This window comes from Protopterus annectens, chromosome 6.part0, assembly GCF_019279795.1.
Source record: "Protopterus annectens isolate FY-2018-M chromosome 6.part0, PAN1.0, whole genome shotgun sequence".
NCBI classification, from domain to species: Eukaryota; Metazoa; Chordata; order Ceratodontiformes; family Protopteridae; genus Protopterus; species Protopterus annectens.
In genome coordinates, this window is record NC_056737.1 from 1,771,800,309 (window position 1) to 1,771,826,485 (window position 26,177).

Below are 26,177 nucleotides of genomic sequence, written 5' to 3' on the forward strand. Positions count from 1 at the left end.
AAAATTCATTGTAAAGTAACTTTTTCTAACAGTTATTTACATTTTGAGAGCAGTCACCCCTTCCATCAGAAGAGGTCGATAGTAAAGGGGCAGTTGGTGTGGGTGGCGAGGATGGTGTCTAAGTTCAGTGACTTCCTTGAAGAATGTGAGTTTATTCGTGGCCTTTTTTTGAACACGGGATATCTGGACCATCTCATATCAGAATTGGTCAAGGAAGTTTGTGGTAAGAGGAAGAATCGGTTCTACGTACCAATTTTGGGCAATAGTGTAGCACACCAGAACCCTGAGCCATCCCATATGCAAGTCCATGTGAATTACCTTTGCAGTTTTATTACAACTTTCAGTGTTGATGCAGGGGACATTTCCTCCATCATAAAGAAAAATTGGAGAATTTTACGATTAGACATGCAAGGTAACTCACGTTTTGAGATTACACCCAAGGTGGTCTTTAGGAGGGGGTTGAATCTGAAGAGTATTCTACAGATGAAATCGAACCATGCCCCGGTTAGGGGGATGTACAAATGCAATATGTGTAAATACTGTAGGTTTATTAAAGCAGGGACCTTTTTTAGTATTGGGGAGACCAAATACCCCATTAGGGGTAGATTTAACTGTGCCAGATCACATGTGGTATATTTGGCTAGGTGCTCTTCATGTCCAGTGTTTTATATAGGAAAAACTGACAGGAAACTTCAGGAACACCTTTATGAACACCTTTATGCCATAAAAAAAGAGAAGATGGAGAATGCGCTTGCCAGGCATGTTAAGGAATACCTGGGTCATGAATTTACTTTTTCAGTCATTGATCAGGTAGCTCCTTCCAATAGGGGGGGGAGTCCAGATACATTACTTTTAGAACAAAAGGAATTAATTTGGCAGCTAAAACTAGAAGCTTACCATTATCCAGGCTTAAATGGAATGTTACCCATTTCTTGTATTTTAAAATTAAGAAGTTTGGTTAGGTAATTTTATTGTGTTTATTTTTGTAGATTGCATCCATTTTAATTTCTTCATCTATTTTTTATCTATTTCAGCATGGCTTACAAAAGTATAGGTATTCCTTTTACTGCTTGTTCAGTAAGGTTGAGTCCTCAGGGAAGGGTTTGGGCAGGTGTTGTGAATGTATTGGCTTAATTGCTAAGTAGTCATGTGATTTATGAGCTTTTTATTAAGGTGTAAGCTGGAATGTGTTGTTTGTTTTTCTGATGAAGTTGGTGTGGGACACTGACGAAAAGCCTATTATTGTTGAGCTTAAAATAAAATTTTAACTTGCAGTTTATCAGCATCACTGTGTCTGGAATTGGTGCATCTGCTGAGGTTTATCGTCTTGTCGGCTTCCTTTTTCAATTTGGTTATATAAGGCAAGAATGTCAGTGATGAGCTGAAAATACCCCCACTGCTGTCAATGGCTACACAGAAATTCTAAAAAGTACTCTGTAGAGAGACAGCCACAACTTCAGTTGAGTTAATATTCAGTGAAAAACACAAATAAATAAATTAAATACAGTACTATATGAAAAAGAGCAGATAAAAGTGTACTTAAATTCACTTATACATCCAGCTGATTTCAGGTAGATGTTAGCCGGCCAAAGCTCTGATATTAAGCAGAGATAACTCAAAAAGTACCACTTATATAAGGCAAGAATGTCAGTGATGAGCTGAAACTATGCCCCACTGCTATCAATGGCTACACAGAAATTCTAAAAAGTACTCTGTAGAGAGACAGCCACAACTTCAGTTGAGTTAATATTCAGTGAAAAAACACAAATAAATAAATTAAATACAGTACTATATGCAAAAGAGCAGATAAAAGTGTACTTAAATTCACTTAAATGTCCAGCTGATTTCAGGTAGATGTTAGCCGGCTAAAGCTCTGATATTAAGCAGAGATAACTCAAAATGTACTACTTATATAAGGTGAGAATGTCAATGATGAGCTGGAACTACCACCCACCCACTGCTAACAACAGCTGCAAAGAAATTCTAAAAAGTACTCTTTAGAGAGACAGCCACAACTTCAGTTGAGTTAATATTCAGTGAAAAACACAAATAAATAAATTAAATACAGTACTATATGCAAAAGAGCAGATAAAAGTGTACTTAAGGTCAATTATATGTCCAGCTGATTTCAGGTAGATGTTAGCCAGCCAAAGCTCTGATATTAATAACTGAGTAATGCAACTCTCAAGCAAAACATTTGATATAGTATTCTGAAAGCATAACATATCTTGCTGCCCAGGCCAAGGCCTTCAAGTAGTACAACAGTAAAGAAACACTGGCCTGGGAAATAAGAATCAATAAACACTAATTAATTTCAGATGTAGTTCAGCAGCCTCCAATTACACTCTGTACTCAACCCCTTGGGGGAAAAGAATAAAATTGTCACAATGAAAATGTATCTGTTACATAACAATGCTTAACTTAAAACATCACTATCACACTGACAAACAGAACTGTCTGTAAGACAGTAAGCTGTAGTCCACCACTGTTCCCATGGTGAAATGTATGAAAATGTACAGCCATATACCTTAATGTGTCTTACTACTGATATCCCTCACATGTTGTAACAGCCTAGGTTATAATAGTGCATACCCCTCCATCACAGAATGACTTACAAGGGCATATAACAGTGTTACATACACTGACCTCTGGACTGTACAAAGTCACACACATTTTGTCCAGCTGTAGCCCACATATATATAGACCCTACTCTACAATATGTGTGTGAGTCCACAACATCACTGGAATAATACCAGGAATGCCAGCACTACATAATGATAAGCCACTACTTAACAACCTCTTGCTGCATGACATATGGACAAAGCCTGGTATATAGGTGGAGAACAGAGGCTGGAACACAGGGCCACATTTGCAACATTGCTGTTATACACTGTGAAAGTTGCTGATGTTACAGGATTGGTTGCAACATACTCTTACTCAGGAATATGAATTCAGAAACACAAATGGATGTAGCCATGTACTGATAGCACCCAACAGACAGAATGCCACTGATATATCAGACACAAGACCTGTGTGAAGAGACAAAACACAACAGCCAATCCTCTGGCCATCATGTGGATTGGCCCACAGTTGAGAGCTATGTAGACAAACTGCATTCCATGCTAAACTAGCATGTACACACAAACCCTGTAAAACTAGTGGTATACAATGCATATAACAACAAAACTCACACTGTCTGTAGGTCTGGAACTTTATACAAATATGTAGTTGGCCTGTCTCTACAAGTCCTGTTGTAAGAGATATTGCTACCTGCTGTCTGTAACACTGCTGCCCACACACAGGAAGGATGTCTTCCATACAGGAAAGGTAAAGGGACAATGCCTAATATTATGTTATTTAAAGTAGTGGTTTGCCATGGCAGTGGTAATTGGAAGTACTACACAGTTGGCTGCATACAATTAGCAAGTGGTGAACAGTAATTGGAGCAGAGGCCATCACTTGATCATGGGCATCACCTACAACATCCATGCTGCAACCTATTCAAAGCACCTCAATCCCTGTAGTGGAGAGAGAAAGAGAGAAAGAGGAAAACAAAATAAAATAACTAAAACAACTAAAACTACAAACCAAACCTATATAACAATAGGGGACACATAAAAGTATAGCTAGAAGAGAAGACAATACGACAACAGGTATGTGAAACATACATACATGTAATTGAATGTAGTACTTGTTCTGTAATAACGGGATAGATGATGTGGAAAGATGTATATGTGCCATTAAAAGTTGTTGTTGTAATGATGTCCTGCTGAACAACTACTATGGATATAGCATCTGGCCCAGTGGGCAGTGGGACATACCTGTCAACTGTGCAGATCAGCACTGAATGACAAGATGTAAGCCATCATAGTGTGTGTTCTGTACCTCAAGACATGTATATTAGTGTGGCAAATAGCTGGTGGTGGAAGCAATGACTTTATGATAGACACATGAGTTTCAGACCCCATCACCTGCAGGACAGTCATGTTAATGTGAAATGCATCATGCACAAACACCAGAGGTTTGTAATAGGCTTACCTGCAATCTGTCCCTAGATATACCCTCCTAATGTTAGGCTGTATCCAAATGTGATGCCTGTCTGTTTTGTAGCAAGGCAGAACAGTGCAGTTGATGAGGAAGGAGAGTTTGAGAGTGAGGACCTGATGAATGCACCCTATACATACATATATATATATATATATATATATATATATATATATATATGTGTGTGTGTGTGTGTGTGTGTGTGTGTGTGTGTGTGTGTGTGTGTGTGTGTGTGTGTGTGTGTGTGTGTGTATATATATATATATATATATATATATATATATCTATATGAAAACAATACCGGCAAGCTGGATTTCGGTAATAAAGGTGCCACAGATCCTCTGTTGTTGATCACATCTATTTATTTCACGACAACACTGCACACAGGTCTACATGCACGAAATAACATCACCATAAAACAAAAAACACACGTTAAGCGCTTTCATCTGCTTAAGGCAGACTTCTTCAGCAGCCTTAAGCAGATGAAAGCGCTTAACGTGTGTTTTTTGTTTTATGGTGATGTTATTTCGTGCATGTAGACCTGTGTGCAGTGTTGTCGTGAAATAAATAGATGTGATCAACAACAGAGGATCTGTGGCACCTTTATTACCGAAATCCAGCTTGCCGGTATTGTTTTCATACAGTTTCTATTCTCATATCTACGTATATATATATATATATATATATATATATATATATATATATATATATATATATATATATATATATATATACACACACACACACACACACACACACACACACACACACACACACACACATATAAATATATATATATATATATATATATATATATATATATATATATATATATATATATATATGTATATATATATATATATATATATATATATATATATATATATATATATATATATATCAAAATATAACTGTAAAATATAACAGTAAAACTATGTTATGCAGGGGGGAAAGCCCCCCACACCCCCTACTACTTAAATATTCTCACTCCAAGATCACACTACAGTGCAGGAAAGGGGATCTCCCAGTCTTGCAATGTAGCGAGATCTCTGCTATCATTTTTTGGCTTTTCAAATGTTTGCTCATATGGTGTTGGCCATATAAGTTTCGAACATTTGAAAGTTCAACAAATGAAGGGCTCTATATATATATATATATATATATATATATATATATATATATATATATATATATATATATGTGTGTGTGTGTGTATATATATATATATATATATATATATATATATACACACACACACACACACACACACATTTCTATTGTTGAATCACAGTGCTGCACGATATGTGTGAGAAAACATCACACATATCTATACACACACACACATATATATATATATATATATATATATATATATATATATATATATATATATATATATATATATATATATATATATATATATATATATATATATATATATATATATATATATACATATATATACACACACACATATACAGTAGTAAGCGGGTGCAAAATGGACAGTTATGTCTGGTGTGAAATCCATGTTGGGAACACATTGCCCTTGTTTGTGAAGGTGAAATTGGTATGTTGGGGAAGGATAGTAGGTATATTTGAGGAGGTAGGTTGGGTTGTAGGACAGACAAGACAGCATACAGGGGTGGTATATGACACATGTGGTGGGTAAACACCTTGGATGGGGAGTGGTGTTTGGAACGTAGAAGCCCATGAGCCCCCAAATGGAAACAATGGGACCAAGGTCCCCACCCATGGACAGTCACAACTGCACATTTACGGCCCTGAAGGTGCCTGGGCCGAGTGGCTGAGCAGGAGGAGCATGTGGACCCTGTAATTTTGTACCAAGGGCCTCAAGGTGGTGTAGCACATCCCCAAGTTTCTGTGGAGTTCCTTATGCACCAGACCCTTGATCTGACTTCAGGTGACAGGATCCTGTCTGTGTGTGCTCCCAGGGTGCGGAATGAACACCATCCCCTGAGGTGGTTCCACCTGAAGGTATTGCAGGACCAACAGATGATGAGGTCCCGGTGTGGGTTCCAGATGTGCTGTGGCCTGGTAACATGGCCAGATGAGGTGGGAGAGGTGGTTCTGCTGGGAACTGGCTTCCCAAACATGCTATTGTGTCATAGTTATAGAACATATGTGGGTAGTAATAGTCCATACATAACAGGATTATGTCTAACAGCATGCATAGATATCCACATTAACACCAAACACCAGATTTGGGGCAGTCACATAGCAAACAAGACACATGTATATATGGAACCATAGTGGCCCTTACAATGGCATGCAGGTGACATTGTTCGCAACAGGCAACACCAATGATAGTGTTTCAGCATGGAACATGACTAGAAACACATTACACAATTTTTTGTACAATGTATGGCCCAACAATAGGTTTGCTGTAAACATACCCATTGAGCTGTGTGTTCAGATTATTTTTGCAGATATGGTGAGGGGGAGACAGAGATGTGAATTAACAACTATTATATCCTTGCAGTATGAGGTCCTCAGACCTTTTTTCCTCTTTATGTATTTCAGGCACCATGTCAAGGGAGCGCTTGCCAGTCTATTCCACCCAGGAGAATGAGGTTATTATGCACCACCTGGTGCAGCACTACCACATCCTGTTTGGCTGTACAGCCCATGATCTGCAGGAGAGGACCACCCTGTGGAACGAGCTTGTCCACAGGGTAAACGATGTTGGTCTGCATAAATGCAGTTATGAGCAGGTCTGACATCGTTGCACTGATCTACTCCGGCATGCCCGTCAGTGTGCTGCTGTGATTAGTAGGGACCAGCTAGCCACAGGAGGGGGGGGTCATGCCATCCAGTCCCCCCCCCGACACATGCTGAGGAACTCCTCGCCAGCCTCAGGGCACCTGCCTGTCCGCAAAGACAAGACACTGAGGATAGCATTGTGGAGGTGGGTGCTACCCACACAATGGATGAGGAGAGTGCAGGTAAGGCCACAGGGCACATCAGTAGACCACTGTTGTTTATCCATCTGCATCTGTAGAGTTTAATCATGCATATGTGAGATAAAATATATATGGTTTGTTGCTGTGTTGTAGTAATAAACAGATGTGCATAATCTGTAGTATTGTGGGTTTGTACTGTTGATATACTGTAATGCTGCCCCCATCCTGTACCAGTGCCACAGGTGTGGCTACTGACATCACATCTCTCACACAACTATGTAGGCTCCTCTGGTATACCTCTGGGGCGGCAGCCTGTAGCTGGTGAGTATGGTGTTGTTTGTTCAGGTTTGCCAATACACCGGCCATGTTATGGCCATGGTATTTGCCAGGTGCACATTTAACACACCTACCCATAATGCATGCTGTACATGTTTACTTATTGCTGCTGTTAACTGCACTGCATCACAGTGGTCACCATGGTGGCATACCTGAAGGGTATGTAAGAGTCCTGATTATAACTAACAACCTGTCATTGCAAGATGTGTGCACAGAGATGAACATAATGGTGGGACAAATGGCCTACAGTAGGAACATGTCTGAAACATGTTCCCACTGTAGGAACATGTCTGAAACATCACCCTTATATAGTGCTACAACAGTGTATATACCACTATTACAATGGCAACTGTTACAGATCTACACAAAGACATATAACAATACCACATTCCACAACCCTTACAACTTGTAATGTGGTCCTAACATGAGCAATGAATGTGTAATATGGAATCCTATGTTAAGACAGCAAATATGGGGAATACATATCTTAACAACCACTAGAAGCATATGTGTGCATACACCCCAAATAACATATTGTGGAAGCAGTTTTTGAGGTACTGACAGCATTCACTCTTCATGAGTATGCACCTTCCAGCAAGTACAGGTCCTCAATGTCACACCAAGAATTGGTCTGCTGCCCAAGATGTTTGTTCATCAAATGTGCCCACTCACCTCCAACAGAGGTAGATGGGGCTTGCACACATCTTACAAGCCATGGAATGGAATGGATCCCATACCCAACAGGTATCACTCATTAGTGGGACATGTAGCCTTACCTCACCATTGCATATCCTATGTCCAGAAAAAAATGTAGACTCTTAATACTGCTAAAACCACACTGAAGGATCAAAAAACCACTGTTAAATCTAGTATAAATCTAGTGCTCTTTATTGTAGGTAAGCGGTTTCACAACCAGCAATGGTTGTTTCCTCAGACCAAAGATTACAAAAAAACTTCATCCCAAACTTTAAAAGCCGTGAATCCTGTGTCACATGACTATGACCAATTAATTAATTAAATGAGTTAAAAGAACAAGTACATTCAAAATGCAAATACACTCAAAAAGCACATTTCATTCAAGGCAATATATAAAAAACAGCATATAATATAATGTAAAAGAAAAATACAAAGAACATACATAAAAATACTATATATATATCTATATATATATATATATATATATATATATATATATATATATATATATATATATAAATGCTATATATATATATATATATATATATATATATATATATATATATATATATATATATATAAATAAATAACCTGCTATATTATCTAACATACTAATACTAACCTATCTGTAAATCACTAATGAAACAGCTTTCTTCCTAATATTCAAAAATACTGTATGTATAAATAAAGAATAAACATCTAACGTATATTATATTATATTATATTATATTATATTATATTATATTATATTATATTATATGTTGTCTAAACATAGTCTAACTATAAAAATGCTGGTATAACCTTATTTATAAATCACAAAATTAAATAGCTTTCTTCCTAATCTTCCTACCTTTCAACCCGGGTTTCAGAGATACATAATCATTCAGCCCAGGTAGCTTATGGGCTGCTAACATAAAAATCCATCTCAACTCCCTTTGTTCAGTTCTGTTATTTAAATCTCCCATCCAAATGGTTTCAGTGACAGTGTCAATAACAGAAAAGTAAAAATAGTTATTCTCCCCTTGTCGTAACATGTTTAGCCAGTGCACTATGTTCCTGTTGTCTCCTAAAACAGTAAAGTGGTCACGGAGTCTCTCCCTTAACCATCTGTTGGTCTTACCAACATAAAACACACTGCAGCAGGCACAGTGGGCTAAATATATCACATTCCTACTCTCACAGTCACCTGAGGCCTTAAACTTGAAGGATTTCCCACCCGATGGATGGACAAACATGGTGTTAGTTTCTATATGCTGACAAAATGAGCAGGTATTACATCTCCTAGTCCTATAGTTCATAATGGATCTATGTTCTAATCCATCTGTATAGCAGAGCATCTGCTTCAGTGTTTTTTGATGTTTATAAATAAAACAACGTTTCTCTCCTACTATTGCACTTACCCTATCATCAGTCCCCAATATATGCCAATTACGATATATTATATCTTTAATCAAACAAGTATCAACTGAGTGTGTAATACTAAATTTCACTAATTGTTCTCTGCTCTTCATTCTCTTAGGGGTCATTTCCACTCCACCCATATTGGGACTAGAAAAATATGGTTTCCATGTGGTGTTTCTTTTAGTTCTGGCTTCAGTGCATGCCTCATTTACCTCTCTGTCATGGTAACCCCTGACTAGGAACTCATCCCTCAGGGTCATCAAACTATTTTCAAAGTCCTGATCTCTTGCATGTAATTTTGACATGCGTATAGCTTGATTATTGATGACATTCCTAAAAATATGGGGAGGGTGCATACTAGTGTGGTGCACATAACTATTACAGTAGCAATCCTTCTGATATAATTTAGTATACACATTACCAGTGGTTCCAGCCAACTGTATTTTTATATCTAAAAACTCAATGTGGGTACGAGATCTATTCATGGTAAAATGTAAAAAATCAGTACTTTTATTTAAATGTTCCACAAATTCATATAATCTTTCCTCACTATCCCTACTAAAAAGGAACAGGTCATCTACAAAACGACAAAAAAAATAAAATGTCACCTTTGAAAGCATTGTCATTCATCATATAAGTTTGCTCCCATTGCGCCATCACCAAATTGGCATAGCTATTGGCTGCAGGAGTCCCCATAGCTATGCTTGACGTTTGTAGGAAATATTTCCCATTGAATGTAAAAACATTAAATTCTAAGGCAAGCTCTAAGAAAAAGCTAATCAAATCAATCTTTCCTACACTAAGTGAGCCTTCCTGTAGTAAGAAATCTCTTAGATAGCATATTCCTTTCTCATTAGGTATGCTGGTAAAAAGGGATATGTCATCCAAAGTAACTAAAAACTCTTCCCCTGTAAGCCTATAATTGTTTAAAAAGGCATAAAAATCTCTCAGAAAATGTTTTGAGTCCCTTAGTGTCAAGTTATTTTGTGTTATTAATGGTCTCAGTTGTTTTTCCAGATATACTGATACTGGCTCAGTAATCCATCCTGCCCCCGAAACAATCGGTCTAAAAGGGGGGTTCAGGATGCATTTGTGAATTTTTGGAAGTCCAACAAAACTAGGGAGAATAGGACATTCAACAATAAAATATTTAAGCAAATCTTCTGTTATATAATTTTCCAAAAAACAATTTATAACTTGACGGTTAAGACTGTCTACCAGCATATTGACCTCTGTTACATCAATCATCCTATATACATTCAGATCTAACAGTAAATTCTTTATAGCTTCTAAATAAAACAGTCTATCCATTACTACTACAGAATGTCCCTTATCATCAGGCTTTATAATTATTTCTCTATCATTCTTGAGTCTATTTAGAGCTTTTCACTAAACGTCATATTGCAAAATTTCCTTTCCCTCCAATTAGAGCGAAACATTTCATATAACCCATTTTCACAAGCTTTCACAAAAATCTCTAAACTAGAAGGAAGAATAGGCATAAAATCACTAGGCTTCTTCAATAAGTTCTCTTCAATAATATTTGTATTACTTACACCATATATCACTTTTAATGCTGTGTTGCGAGCAAAATGTCTCAGTTCAGTCAATGTATCAGGTAAATCTGCCTGTGCTGCAGGAATGAAACCCAAGCCCTTGTTCAGTACATTGGTTTCCTCTTTGTCCAGTATTCTGCTCAAAATATTATAAAATAAGTATTCTGCCACATTTTCTTCAGGGTCTGCACTTGTCCTTCCCCTAGCGATGGTTTCCTTTTGAATCTCCTTCCTTCTGGCTCCATTTCTAAGCTCCTCTTCGAACATGTGTTGAAGGGGAGGGGCAGGACCGGAAAAGAACGTGCCCGATTGGTGGAGGATTCAGGTTCCACTATAGCCATCTCCTTATTGGCTATAGTGACCTTTGGTCTTACTGTCTGTTCAATTGTCGAACCTAGCAATGTATTCACATTAATGGACTCTATCCCTTGCTGTAGTGATTTTAAAGGGATAGTATCATTGACAGATGACAAAACGGCTTCATTAGAGCCAGATGTAGTAGGTCAAAGTTGTTGATCTCTATTCCTAACTGTATTGACACCTCCTTCCATCTGGGGAGCATTCGCTCTCTATTCCTTCGGCCATGCAAAGACATTGCCCTTTTGGAAATCGGCTACATCCCTTTTAAGTTTCTTCTGTTTCGTTTGTAACAACTTGCACTCATAAGAGCTAATCTGTTCAATTCATTCAGAGATACGAACATCTATCAGGCTATTTTGTGAATTTTTATGCGATTTTTCTTGTGCACTATGTATTTTTTCACCTAATTCATTTTCTAAAGGTGAAAAAAAGTCAGTAATCAGTTGCATATATTGAATGCTAATGTCTATATTCAACTGTTGCCATTTAACTAATAGCTCAGGATATAGAGTCCCATAAGATGGCATATTTAAAACATGTAAGCCCCTAGGGACTACTTTAAGTTTTATACTGGCTTCCATATGCATCCGTTGGTATTGCAGTCTCTTCAGCCTGTATAGGTCATTCTCTAATGTCCGTAATTGCTGTTGAATATCCATATGCTCCTGAACCTCATCTCTTTCATAGTCTACAGGAGAAGTAAAGTCACCTTTCAGAAGGGGATTAGAGTCCATAGAAAGCAGTTGTGTAAAACATTGCAGGCATACATTCCCATCATGTCGTTTAGTAGAAAAATCCATGTTGTCATTATTTCTGCCATGGTTAACTAGGCTGGAACACCACACAAAATACACAGTAAAAAAGAAGAAGAAGCCCAGTTATGAAGTATAGGAGTAAACACACCAAGGCAAATGTCCAGAAAAAACATAAACTCCTAATACTGCTAAAACCACACTGAAGGAGCAAACAACCACTGTAAAATCCACTATAAATCCAATGCTCTTTATTGTAGGTAAGCACTTTCACAACCAGCTCTGGTTGCTTCCTCAGACCAAAGATCACAAAAAAACTTCATCCCAAACTTTAAAGGCCTTGAATCCTGTGTCACATGACTATGACCAAGTAATTAATTAAATGGGTTAAAAGAACAAGTACATTCAAAATGCAAATACACTTAAAAAGCACAAAATTTAATTTAAGGCAATATATAAAAAAACAGTATATAATATAATGTAAAAGAAAAATACAAAGAACATACATAAAAATGCTATATATATAAAATACTATAACAACGATACCAAGCCACACAGCCTGCTCCAAAGTGACTCTTCAAAGCACCAGCACTCCACAATTCCAAAGTAGTAAATAATTACTTTATTAACACAAACAGTTTAAAAATTAAGCGCTTTCATCTAATCAAGACTTCATCTTCTTCACTTTGGAATTGTGGAGTGCTGGTGCTTTGAAGAGTCACTTTGGAGCAGGCTGTGTGGCTTGGTATCGTTGTTATTTGTTGGCTGTTCCAGTGGATTTGGTTTATAAAATACTATATATATAAAAATATACAAAAATAAAAATAAATAAATAACCTGCTAGACTATCTAACATACTAATACTACCCTATCTGTAAATCACTAATGAAACAGCTTTCTTCCTAATATTCAAAAATACTTTATGTATAAATAAAGAAAAAACATCTAACGTATACTATATTATATTATATTTTGTCTAAACATGGTCTAACTATACAAATGCTGGTATAACACTATCTATAAATCACAAAATTAAATAACTTCCCAAGTAGGAAGATTTGGAAGAAAGCTATTTAATTTTGTGACTTATAGATAGGGTTATACCAGCATTTTTATAGTTAGACCATGTTTAGAAAACATATAATATAATATAATATAATATAATATAATATAATATAATATAATATACGTTTGATGTTTTTTCTTTATTTATACATACAGTATTTTTGAATATTAGGAAGAAAGCTGTTTCATTAGTGATTTACAGATAGGGTAGTATTAGTATGTTAGATAGCATAGCAGGTTATTTATTTATTTTTATTTTTATATATTTTTATATTTATAGCATTTTTATGTATGTTCTTTGTATTTTTCTTTTACATTATATTATATGCTTTTTATATATATTGCCTTGAATGAAATGTTGTGCTTTTTGAGTGTATTTGCATTTTGAATGTACTTGTTCTTTTAACTCATTTAATTAATTAATTGGTCATAGTCATGTGACACAGAATTCAAGGCGTTTAAAGTTTGGGATGTAGTTTTTTTGTAATCTTTGGCCTGAGGAAGCAACCAGGGCTGGTTGCAAAAGCGCTTACCTACAATAAAGACCATTGGATTTATACTGGATTTTGCAGTGTTTTTTTGCTCCTTCAGTGTGGTTTTAGCAGTATTAGGAGTTTACGTTTTTTCTGGACATTTGTCTTGGTGTGTTACTCCTATACTTCATAACTGGGCTTCTCCTTCTTTTTTATTGCATATACCATGGCAAACAGTGCAGGCAATCATGTATGTGGCAAGGACGTATGGGACAACATTAATGTAGAAAATAAATAGATGGCCATCCAAGACAGATGATGACACATGTTGCAAACTGGTCATGCAGGCTGCCTAGTAACATGCTGCAACACTGAGGGAGTTGCAGGAATGTCTAGTAAGTACTGGCTGTGCAGTACCTGTGTCGACAATTGCCTGAGCTCTGCATAAGTATGGCCCAAGGGTTAGGGTAATTAGATGGGACAGTTGTTCCATAGGAAACATCAGCCAAGGCTCTCTACAGGTAGCATATGCACAACATCAAAAGTCCCCCAAAGGCATGTGTTGCAATGTGTAATGGTGTACCAAAACCAAGTTGGAAACCTACAGACAGTAGCAATTAAGATACATGTGCTGCACAAACAACACCTCACCCCACCTCAGGCCCACCATCCCCATCTGTACCTTTCTGGTACCGGTGTACACCTCTATGTTTGCTATTCATTAGCAGGGACTAGGCCAGTACACATGGTGTTTTGAATTTGGGACACTGCAAAATGACACTCATGTGTAGTCCATAGTTGTCAAGCATCTGTAAAAAGGCTGAGGATGGGGAGGGGTTTCATCCTGAAACACAACAGAGAACTGAAACAGACATCCAAAGCTCACTAAGAATCTGCACACAGTCAAGGTCATGAATTGTGGCAGACATAACCCTGACTCCACAGCAATAGTAAAGGCACGGTGTGACCTCTAAGGGCTGTGCACATGAGTTGACCTTGTAGTCTTACAGAGTTGAGGGACATTTGTATGGCAGAGTGACCAAATACTGGCAAATGCAGATGGCCCAATCTACTATTCCCCTTCCAGGATTAGTGACTGCTGTAGTACACTTAACGGTTGGTGCAACATACCATCATGTTAAGGGTGTGCACACTTATGCACCCACAAATTGTATGCATCTCATTCACTATTTTCACAACTAACACATTTGTTTTATATTGCATTTGATTGCACAGATCATATGTCACATATCATCTTCATGTAATGTTAACATATGCAGTATTGTGGTCCCATGGCATATCAGGGAAGAGGGTGCCATGTCAATAATGGCATGTACACTCCTCATAGCCACAGTAAGGTTTGAAGGTTGTCAGTGTAATTGTATTTTCTTTGCCATACATGCACCACTGATGATGAGGTCTGCAAATCAGACATCAGGCATTCACTAATGACATCTGTTCACATATCATCCAAAGTATGCATCAGACAAACACATAGGGGCTGTCAGCAACAGAGCAAACATAATTGACACACATATAGACATGGCATATACACCTGTGAGGTATGGTGCACAGTACATGCCAGGATGCCGAACAGGTGCACAGCAATACTGTGTACATGGGTGCAGCATGTTCCAGGGGAAAGGGCATCACCTGCTAACACAAACCATGCATCACAGAGATGTATAATGTTGGTAACATGGCTTGACTATAGCTGCACTGCATGCTATTGACTGCCATATGTCATGCACGTTGACAGATGGGTAATGAGAGGTCTGTCTGTAATATCTTTGTGCAACCTCACCTGTAAGTAAGTGTGTGTGTGTGTGTGTGTGTGTGTGTGTGTGTGTGTGTGTGTGTGTGTGTGTGTGTGTGTGTGTGTGTATTTACTGTTAAGCAATGACAAACAGTTCTTAAAGTGTGTTTTTTGTTTTCCCCTCACAAGTGGCGAGGTGGGTCAGGGTCCCTCCTGCAGACTGATGTTAATGTCTATACAGACACTGACAATGATGATAGGTGTGTTGAAGCGCAGGCAGGGGTGTCAGAGGCTGAAGATGTACCATCGTTTGACATCCTACTGTTATCCACCCCATCCCCACACACAGTTACATTGCCTATACGTACATAATCACCAGTGGCCATAGATGAGGGACAGTTGGCAGGTGGTGGCATGTGACAGGACAGTGTGGTGTCTATGGCACATGCATCTGGACACAGCAGCCATAGCAGGATGCCCAGTGGGATACCACACAGGTAGATGTACAGTGGTGCTCTTAAGAGGGCTGCTGGTCATCATGCCCCTGGCAGAAGTGCCACATCTGGTATCGCCAGATGCATTTTTCAGGCCATCATGGAGGTGCAGGCATGTAAAGAACGGTATACCAGACAGGGTCTGAGGCTGCAGAGGGCTACTCATTTTGCTGTTATTGACAACATCCATGATCTTGCAGGTACCCACCATTATTTTGCAGAGGCCATGGATAGACAGTTGGGTGAGATGGTGGGAATCCTTGACCGTGGATTGTCTATGCTTGAGCATATGGTGGGAGTAGTGCAATGACCATGTGGATGTAGGCCAGCAACACAAACAGCTGGAGGTCGATGTGGATGTGCAAGAAGTCAGAGCTGCTCTCGTAGTGACAGTACCAGCCCCAGCACTGTGGGGGGGTGCTGTTAACACCACAACATAGGAGGCCACATGCACGTGGCTCTGGCTGGTTCCAAGAGGGACCCAGATCCAGTGGACGTATGTCATCATCAGAGGAGAGTACCATGTCATGGCTTGTACCTGGTGGTGCCTGTGGAACCCCTGGCAGGCACAGTTCTCATGTCCTTTGTTGGAGACGGTGAACTGCACACCCTGAGAGGTACGGTCTGCAGCTGTCCAACAAACCCCTGTATAGGGCAGCCACATGGCAGAACTGTGTGCATGCATATACACACACATCACCAACACAGCTAGGGCAACCCCATACCTACACACACACCACATTGCAACAGCCCAGTTAATAACAAAACCCCCTAACACACACACACACACACACACACACACACACACAAACACACACACACACACACACACACACACACACATGATGTCAAATGAATGGCTCAGCCTAGGTCTCTGGCAAACCCACAACACACCCTGTGCATATGATGATGCCTGTGCCACATCCCTGTCATCTATAACATTGATGCAGGGTCAGGCTAATATGTTTCTGATGCACAGGGTGATTGTACTATGGTGTACCAATGTAATGCTGTGTAACATGTTTTCAGCACTAAAGTTTAAGGCTTACATGTCAGGATGTGTAGGTGTCCAGCCATAATACATTATAGCTGTTATTAACACTGAGTGATTGTGGCCTCCATAATATATTCTGTTTGTGTTGTAGGTGTCCATGTGTCAGCAAGATATTGGTCTGCTGTTTCCTACAAGGGTATGGCACTGTGGTGACACCTTGACTGTGCCATATCCTGGATACAGCTGAACACAAGTCACAGGTCTGTATAACAGTTCCTGCATGTGCCATATGCCTGATAGGTCTGAGGGGTGTATACAGGTCATTGCATGGTGGCTGATGTCAGCAGCCTTTCTACAGTAAACAATGGTAAGTGTACTGGGTGGTACACACCACATGTTTGTGTATAACACACACACACACACACACACACACACACACACACACACACACACACACACACACACACACACACACACATGCACACACACACACACACACACACACACACACACACACACACACACACACACACACACACACACACTCACAAACACAGAGGCTTTGGTGTTGATGCAATACACAGAGAATACTGTACACATGGATGTATGTACTTTTGCAAGGAACCCATTTTAGCCTATGTAATTACACCAAGACAGAATAGGCATAACATCACACTGAGAAATAATCAGTCTGCTAGTTTAATGTCATTGACGATGGTACTGGCAGGGTATACGTCCTCTTCCCTAATGTAGTGCAGTCCTCAAATTGGTAAACATAGGTGTGCTGGTGTGGGTGGCACAGCCCTACCCTTTGGAGGGTGTGGGGTGGTGTAGAACCACAGATAGTGTGGTTGACAACTACTTAACCTGTTAACATGAACTGTACAGTATTACAGCCAACTAAGCAGGGGGATACACTCAACAATGATGGTGGCTGTGTCCACAAGATCCACACCCAGCTATATATACCAGCCCCAGTATCATTATACAGCTATACAGTGGGGAAGAGGGCATTTACACATCTACTACTAGTTGTGATGGAATGAATTTCCACAGGATGATACCTGTGAAATGTTAGCATTTGCCAGTAAGTTCTCAGACAGATGACCTCCTGGGACATGTATGTTCTGCAAATTGAAGTAGATCCTTTCACATACACACACACTCTTACTTGGCAACACTGGGACTAGAACCCCTACCTAGGTACGTAGTGCTACTATTGTGTGAGGCATTAATTGCACACATCACACAGCTTTAAGGATGAGGTGTGTTCTAGGTTACATGTTAAGTGAAGAACATCACCAGGCCTTGTACAGTATGGTAATGGGGGATGTACTTGTTGTTTATGAACAATACATAGTGTGACATGCTGTCATATACACATTGACAAACACATAACAGTCATACACACATCTGAGAGTCCTGGGTTTATCAGTGCTAACTACTTTGTCAGTGTGTCCATTCTGTTACAGATACGTTGCACACAACACATGTATCACTGGGCTGGATAGTGTAATCAGTTACCTGTATGGTTGATGGTGACAGTGGTCCCCATACAGTGGACCCTGGGACATGTAATGGGGGTACCATGGTGTACAGACAGTATACCCAGCACCCACACCCCACACTGGATATTGTACTCACTGAAACCCATGATAACACTCTGACATACCCACTATCACACATTAACCAGGACTGCAATATAACCCCTTGTCTATCTCAGGAGTGCTACTACAGGGATATGCATCTATTGCACATGCCACAGGGATAGGAGGGTGATGGATTGCCATGGCTCTCCTATGGTCAGCAACATCACTATACCTTATACTGTGTGGCAAGGTGCATTGTATTAGGAGAATGTGGCCTCAGAATGCTGTATCCTACAAATATACACACTTGCACACATACAAACTTTTGCCAGAACTCAGAGCGTAACCCATGCTTATCTACCCATTTGTACAACAGTGTTGTGCTGGTACTGCAAGCTCCAGATAGCCCATAGGGTGAAGAGTGTAACAAAGTACATGTAATGTCCATTAAAGCAGCAGCCTTATCTAACTATGGCAATTGGGGGTGCGGTGGCTGTGAAGGGCCTCAGGGTATTATCCACTACAGGTCTACAAACACAGAGACACTGTTATTCTCATTAATGCACACTGACACATATGTCAGTACTGGGGTCTGTAGGTGCAGGTGTTCATAGTTGTGTACCAGGATATTGTCCATGGAGGAATGGGAGGAGTAGGGGATATGTGTACAGTGGTATCATGCCACCTGCCATTTGCCAGCAGGTCATCTATCAACTGATGCTACTGGAGTGATCCTCAGTGTGAGAGTTAAATGCAACATCCAACCATCTGGTTGCCTCTTGCAGAGGGCCAGTGAGGTGCTCCAGTTGACATGTATGCAACATGTATTAAAAAACATTGTCAGTGTCTGTCTTGGAGATGTGTACCCAAGCATGTTCTGTTGACTGTGGTGGTTTAGTTGAGGTATCCATGGCATGTGGTGCGTACAGGGTAGGGGTCCCTAGCTATGGCATTCATAACACAGCTGGGCAGACATGTCAGTGTCACTGAAGCATAGATTGCCTGTAAGCAGCCAAGATGGATACCTGACATTTGCACATTTGTACAGAGGACAGACAGATATCATCTGGCCAACTGGTTATGCATTAGGATGACTGTGTTGATAGATAGACGTCTGACACTAATAGGTATGCCATTACTACACAACAGCAGCCCTCAATGACATGTCCTATACACACAGTAGTCTACAGTTAATATCCACATGTCAGATCAATATCCAGTAGGAAATATTCAATGGCACACAGTTCACACACCAAGAACATGACAGTGAGAAGTCAGACTCCATCTATGCATGCAGTGGTGTTTGGTTCCAGTACTACAATCTGCAATCTACTCTTAATTGGGAAAGACTGTCAACAGTAGTAACGTAATGATACACTACATGCCAGTGTGACTGTATATAACCTGGGATACTACCCATGTATGTAACACATTTAAATGGAAAAGAGTGTTGTACAAGCCATAAATACTGAGGTGTCCCAGACAGTAGACTCACGCCTCTTGCTACTGTAATCACAGCACATAGACGCATGTTATGTACATGGAATTACATACATTTATTAAAAATGTCATTACCCTGCTATTTTATCAGACTGGAATGTGATCAAGCTGCTCAAAACTGCCTTAACCACTCTGTATCCAAAAGTCTTTGTTCTGCCTAGCAACAAAACAAACAGGCCATGCAGGTTTTGAACCTAGGACACTATACACTACAGACACAGTACTTAACCACTAAGCCATCACAGCTGTGAAAAGGTTGGCTCTTTTTTTTCCAACTGCTTTGACTTCTACAAATTGTGTAGTACTTGTTAGTGATATTAGTATTGAATCAAGTATGTTGTTATATCTAAATATGCAGATATCAGATAAATACGGTGTGATACATCGGGGATCTGGAAAGGTATATGCAGCAGTCATGTTTACACATAACAAGGATATGGCTATATATACATTTGTAGATATATGTATACATGTACATACACACATATATTTATATATATGCATTGCTATACATCTGTGTATTGGGTTATATATATGGACATACATATAGATCTATCTGTATATACATATATATATATATATATATATATATATATATATATATATGTGTGTGTGTGACTATATATATATATATATATATATATATATATATATATATATATATATATATATATATATATATATATATATATATATATATATATATATATATGTGTGTGTGTGTGTGTATATATGTATATACATATATATGTGTGTATGTATATATATATATATATATATATATATGTATATATATATATATATATATATATATATATAATGCATATGAATATATGTGTATATATATATATATATATATATATATATATATATATATATGTATATATGTGTGTGTGTATATATCTATATAGCCATATATATATATATATATATATATATATATATATATATATATATATATATATATATATATATACACATATATGTATAACATATGTCCATATGTCCATAACATGTAGTGGAGTCATACCTCAGCACCAATAGTTACAACCTCTTAGTGCAAGGGGGTGTCATGTAAGTATTGCAGGTATAAATGTAGACTTTTGCTACTGTAACAGGGGTTGTCTTAACAGAAATGTTGTGTGGAAAGCCTCATCTGATATTGACATGTACGCCATCAGTTACCGACAGACATCTAAGATCATCGTAGTGCCAATACAAAGTAAAGGTCTTCAGTAAATCAAAGGACTTGGATGAAAAGCAGTCAGATCATCATAGTACAGTAATATACAAATCACAGCAATGATCCTGTAGAATACAGCAGAGATATGACCAATAAATGTAGACAGTCTGACACACTCTGGTCAATCCAGAGATATACACAGCACCCCTTTGTGCAAGACGTATGGACCAAGCCTGACAAAGTGGATGTTTACATCCATGTAATGAGAGATATCACGAAAATACTGGAATAGATAAGCTCACACAGTTTATGCATTCACACACTCCTGTCTGTCCTGACACATAATAACTGGAGGAGCAGAGGTCACAAGTCCACATACTACCCACTAGTTAGTGACATATATCTGTACAGCATCCCACTACTTTGTCAGAAATACACAACAGTTATGGTGGCCCGGTAGCAGTACATCTGACAAATATCTGGACATAAAACCACACTGGGTAAATACACTGAGTTGCTAGGCATGTCACAAAGCACTGTGCAAACTATAGGCAGACTGCCACAACATTGGCCTACATCTGTTATGGGGGAATACACATGTACCTGCGAATATAGCAGGGTCTACAGGCATTTAACAGCATGGAGTAACAGACACCTGTGTGAAAGCGCATACCCACAACCAATCTGAACACAGCCAGAGTCACATATGGTAAGCGTACTTCATATTACAGTATATGGACTGTGTGAACAACACCATCCTCATATGTGCCACTCATACACTAACCCTACATACACTGGGACAATACACAGTGTATTCTGATGCCTGACTGTAGTATGGGACATGTGTCGTTCTGGCTCTACAAACATGTATACCGATAGGGTACCATACACTGTAGCAGCATGCAACATCACATAAAACAATGACATCTACCACAGTCTGTACACAGGCCAAGGTACATATTCACATTAGCTTGGGTAAAAAAGTTTATTGTGCCTTTTTCAATTAAAAACTGCACATACTCCACAAATACGAACATAAACTCCAAGTAAATCCATAACAAAACAGGTTACACTCAAGCGCTTTCACCCGGGACCTCCCAGGCTTTGTCAAGATACCATTGTGAATTAATGACTCCTTTTTTATACAAATTGTAAATTGATTAATCGTACAATTGTTTGTCTAATTATATAATTAATTGTAAGCACAGTTTGTTATTATGTGCTGTTTAAACACCACCTTTTAAAGAAATACTTCATGTAGCATTACAATATTATTCCTTGTAATTACATTCCTGCCTCTCCTTTCAAGGAATTTAAAACACATCCTGTACAAAACATATATGAAAAATTTATCTTAAAACTGCATATTACCTGATGCTAATACAATTTTAAATCATGTTGTTATTTTTATTTAATATAGTATAATGTAATGTTCCCTGTTCACCCAAATCTGCAATGTACCTCATCTTTTAAACCAACTCCAAAGTGTCAAACTAACTGTATGTAATTTGCTTTATATAAAACTTTAAAACATTATTAAATATAAACCAAATTTCATTTATTTTAAAATAGCTGTATATTAATAATATTACATGAATAAACAAATAAATAAATATAAACTATCTAAATTTATATATAAAAGTCTGACTAAATCTATGTCTAAAAACAGCTGACCTTGTAAATATGAATAATAACATTAGCATACATTCGTGTGTTAAAATTTTTAATACTCAGGAAAAAATTCCATTGCATGTTAGATTATAGTTTAGCCCTCCTTAATTTAAGCACACTGCTTATGCTAATAGTGTCATTTAAACCCGGGGCTCTAGAGGCGTTAAGCCTTAATTGCCATAATAATTCCCTATATTCTAAAGATGTTTCCCAGTCACCTCCCCTAGTGTTACACAATACCTGTTCCAACACTAAAAATTTTAGTGACATTTGTGAACAAGTTAGGGAATGCTTACAAAAGGCGTTGGTTGGCTTATTTTTACTTATTTCGTATAGATGTTCGTATACGCGCTTCTTAAGTGTCCTTTCGGTTTTGCCAACATAAAAACTGGAACAGTGTTGGCAAACCCCTAAGTAGACTACCCCTCTTGTGTTGCAATTAAAGTGCCCTGGTGAAATGATATTAACCCTCCTTGGTTTTAAATATAAGCCTTTGCTGTTAATCATTAGGGGGCATTGCTTGCAAGAATTACATCCAAACGTCCCTAATTTCAATTGTGAATTCATAGTTTTTTTGATTTGATTAACCTCAAGCAAATCTTTTAAGTTTTTGTCCCTTCTCTTCACAAATTGGGGTTTCTCTGGAATCATTTTATTAATTTCTTCATTTTTAGCTAACACTGGCCAGTATTTGCAAACAGTATTCTCTATCTCTTCGCTGTTCGAATTGTATGTGTTAAGGAAAACCCTCCCCTTCTCTCCATACTGACTGTTTTTACTATTGTTTATTTTATTGTCCGGACCTTTTCCTAACAATGGGGCATATTGATCGTTTATATTTATTTATATTTAAACAGCACATAATAACAAACTGTGCTTACAATTAATTATATAATTAGACAAACAATTGTACGATTAATCAATTTACAATTTGTATAAAAAAGAAGTCATTAATTCACAATGGTATCTTGACAAAGCCTGGGAGGTCCCGGGTGAAATCGCTTGAGTGTAACCTGTTTTGTTGTGGATTTACTTGGAGTTTATGTTCGTATTTGTGGAGTATGTGCAGTTTTTAATTGAAAAAGGCACAATAAACCTTTTTACCCAAGCTGTTGGGCCATTCGGAACTTTTTTGTTACCTGGTTGGTAAAGTTGTATCGGTTTAAGAGTGTTTACATATTCACATTACACACTCTGGTGCCAATCACCATAAGTACACAGACCTCACTACTGTACACACTACAACAGAATGTCCAGGTTTTGTCCTCAAATATGAGACCTACTATACATAACATGTCTAGCAGTCTGACATCTCACTGGCTTGTTATCAGGTATGATGTCAGTAAATAATGATGTACTGAACATATGCACCTCTTACTGCATGACATATGTACACAGGTTGACAGAGTTGTGGCTGGAGGCACTAGCACAGGGCCAATATTGACATGTTGCTGTGATAAATCCATACATTTGCTGGTGTAAAAGGGTTTGTTGTGACATATGTCTACTGAGGGATATGAAGTCAGTAACTCACATGTCTGTTACCATGTACTGACTGCAATCCTCAGAGTATGCTACTGCATTTGTAAAGACAGGAAATGTGTGAGTAACACAACACATGTCAGACTCCAAACCCTGGCCAGTCTACAGATAGCCCTACAGGTGAGAGTTTCCCCAATGACATAACACTGTCATGACAGATATTAAATCATGCAGAACAGCGTCACACCAACTCCCAATGTAATGACCAAGCCATCTCTATTCTACCTTCACTATACCAGGACAAATTTGTATCCCTCAAATTAGCCAACACTACACTCCATTACCCTAAATCTCCACATAACAAAGCTAACCTCAAAATCCTGTTTAAACTACATAGATTACTAGTCTACCTAAAAAATCGTATGAACATCAGCGGCGATATTCACCCTAACCCTGGTCCCACCACCACGCCAGACTCTCACCCCAATAATTTTACCCGCAATTCTACTGACTCCCTACTAATATTACATCTGAACCTAAGAAGCATTAACAACAAAGTTCATAACCTCCACGCCATTATAGCTACTCATTCCCCTGACATTATGTGTCTAACCGAAACATGGCTAAAGCCCTCTACTAAGAATGAAGAGATCCTCCCACCCGGGTATAATATTTTTAGGGCCGATCGTACAAAAAAAAAAGGAGGAGGTATAGCTGATATGTATAAAAACACCCTGAATATCCTTAAGAACCCAATTCAACCTCCTACAATCTCTAACCTAGAAATTATAGCCCTACAGATCTGCTTAAACTCTAAAAAACGCATCAACCTTGTTGTAACTTATATCCCACCAGGGAACAACACAGAAAACCTGGAGCAAACCCTGAGCTGGCTATCCACCAGCTACCCACAAGAAACCATGGTTCTTGCAGACGTCAACATAGACTGGTCTCTCTGTTCTACCCATTCAACTCCAAAACCTATCACTCTACATGGTTTTTCCCAAACCATCCTATCCCCAACTAGATTAGGCAACTCTCTTCAAAAAGAAAGCATCATTGACTGGATCCTTACTAATAGGGACTCAAATAACTACACCACAGGTACCCTTCCCAGTGACCTCAGTGATCACCTAATTACTTATATCATTAAACATAAATGCCCAACTTCTAACCCCCCCCCTTTATAGACTAATCAGAAACAAAAAGAAATTTGTCCCACAACTATTTCTTGCCGACCTGAAATCTTGCAACTGGTCCTTACTAAAACCCTACCAATCAATGAGAGTGTGTCACACTTCAATGACACATTTCTCAAGATACTTGACGCACATGCCCCACATAGACAAATTAGATCCAAAGTTCGCATAGCACCTTGGCTAACTAAAGAAACCAAAACCAAAATCAAACTTCGTGACCAAGCCTGGGATAAGTGGAGGGCCACAAAAACCTCCCAAGATCGCACTAAATTTCAACAACTAAGAAACACCACCAAAGCAGCTGTTACCCAGGACAAAAAACAATACTTCTACCACCTCCAGCACAAACACCAGAACAACCCAAAGAAATTCTGGGCAGGTTTTAACAACCTTTTGCAACCAGGTAAAACCTCCACCCCAACCCCCGAGAAACTGATAGAGAAAGGACAGGAAGAAGTAGCCAACACCTTCAACTCCTTCTTTACTGAAACTGTCCAAAATCTAGCCAGTCAACTAACTTCCACTTCACCATCTGCTGTTCAACAGCACGTTGTCACCCCTACCCCCTTCAAGTTAAAGCCGGTCACTTCCTCTTATATACGTACCCTCCTAAAAAAACTCAAACCAACCACCCTAGCGGCTGACCACCTCCCTGCAGAATTCTTACAAATCGCATCTGATGTAATAGACTACCCAATATCAATC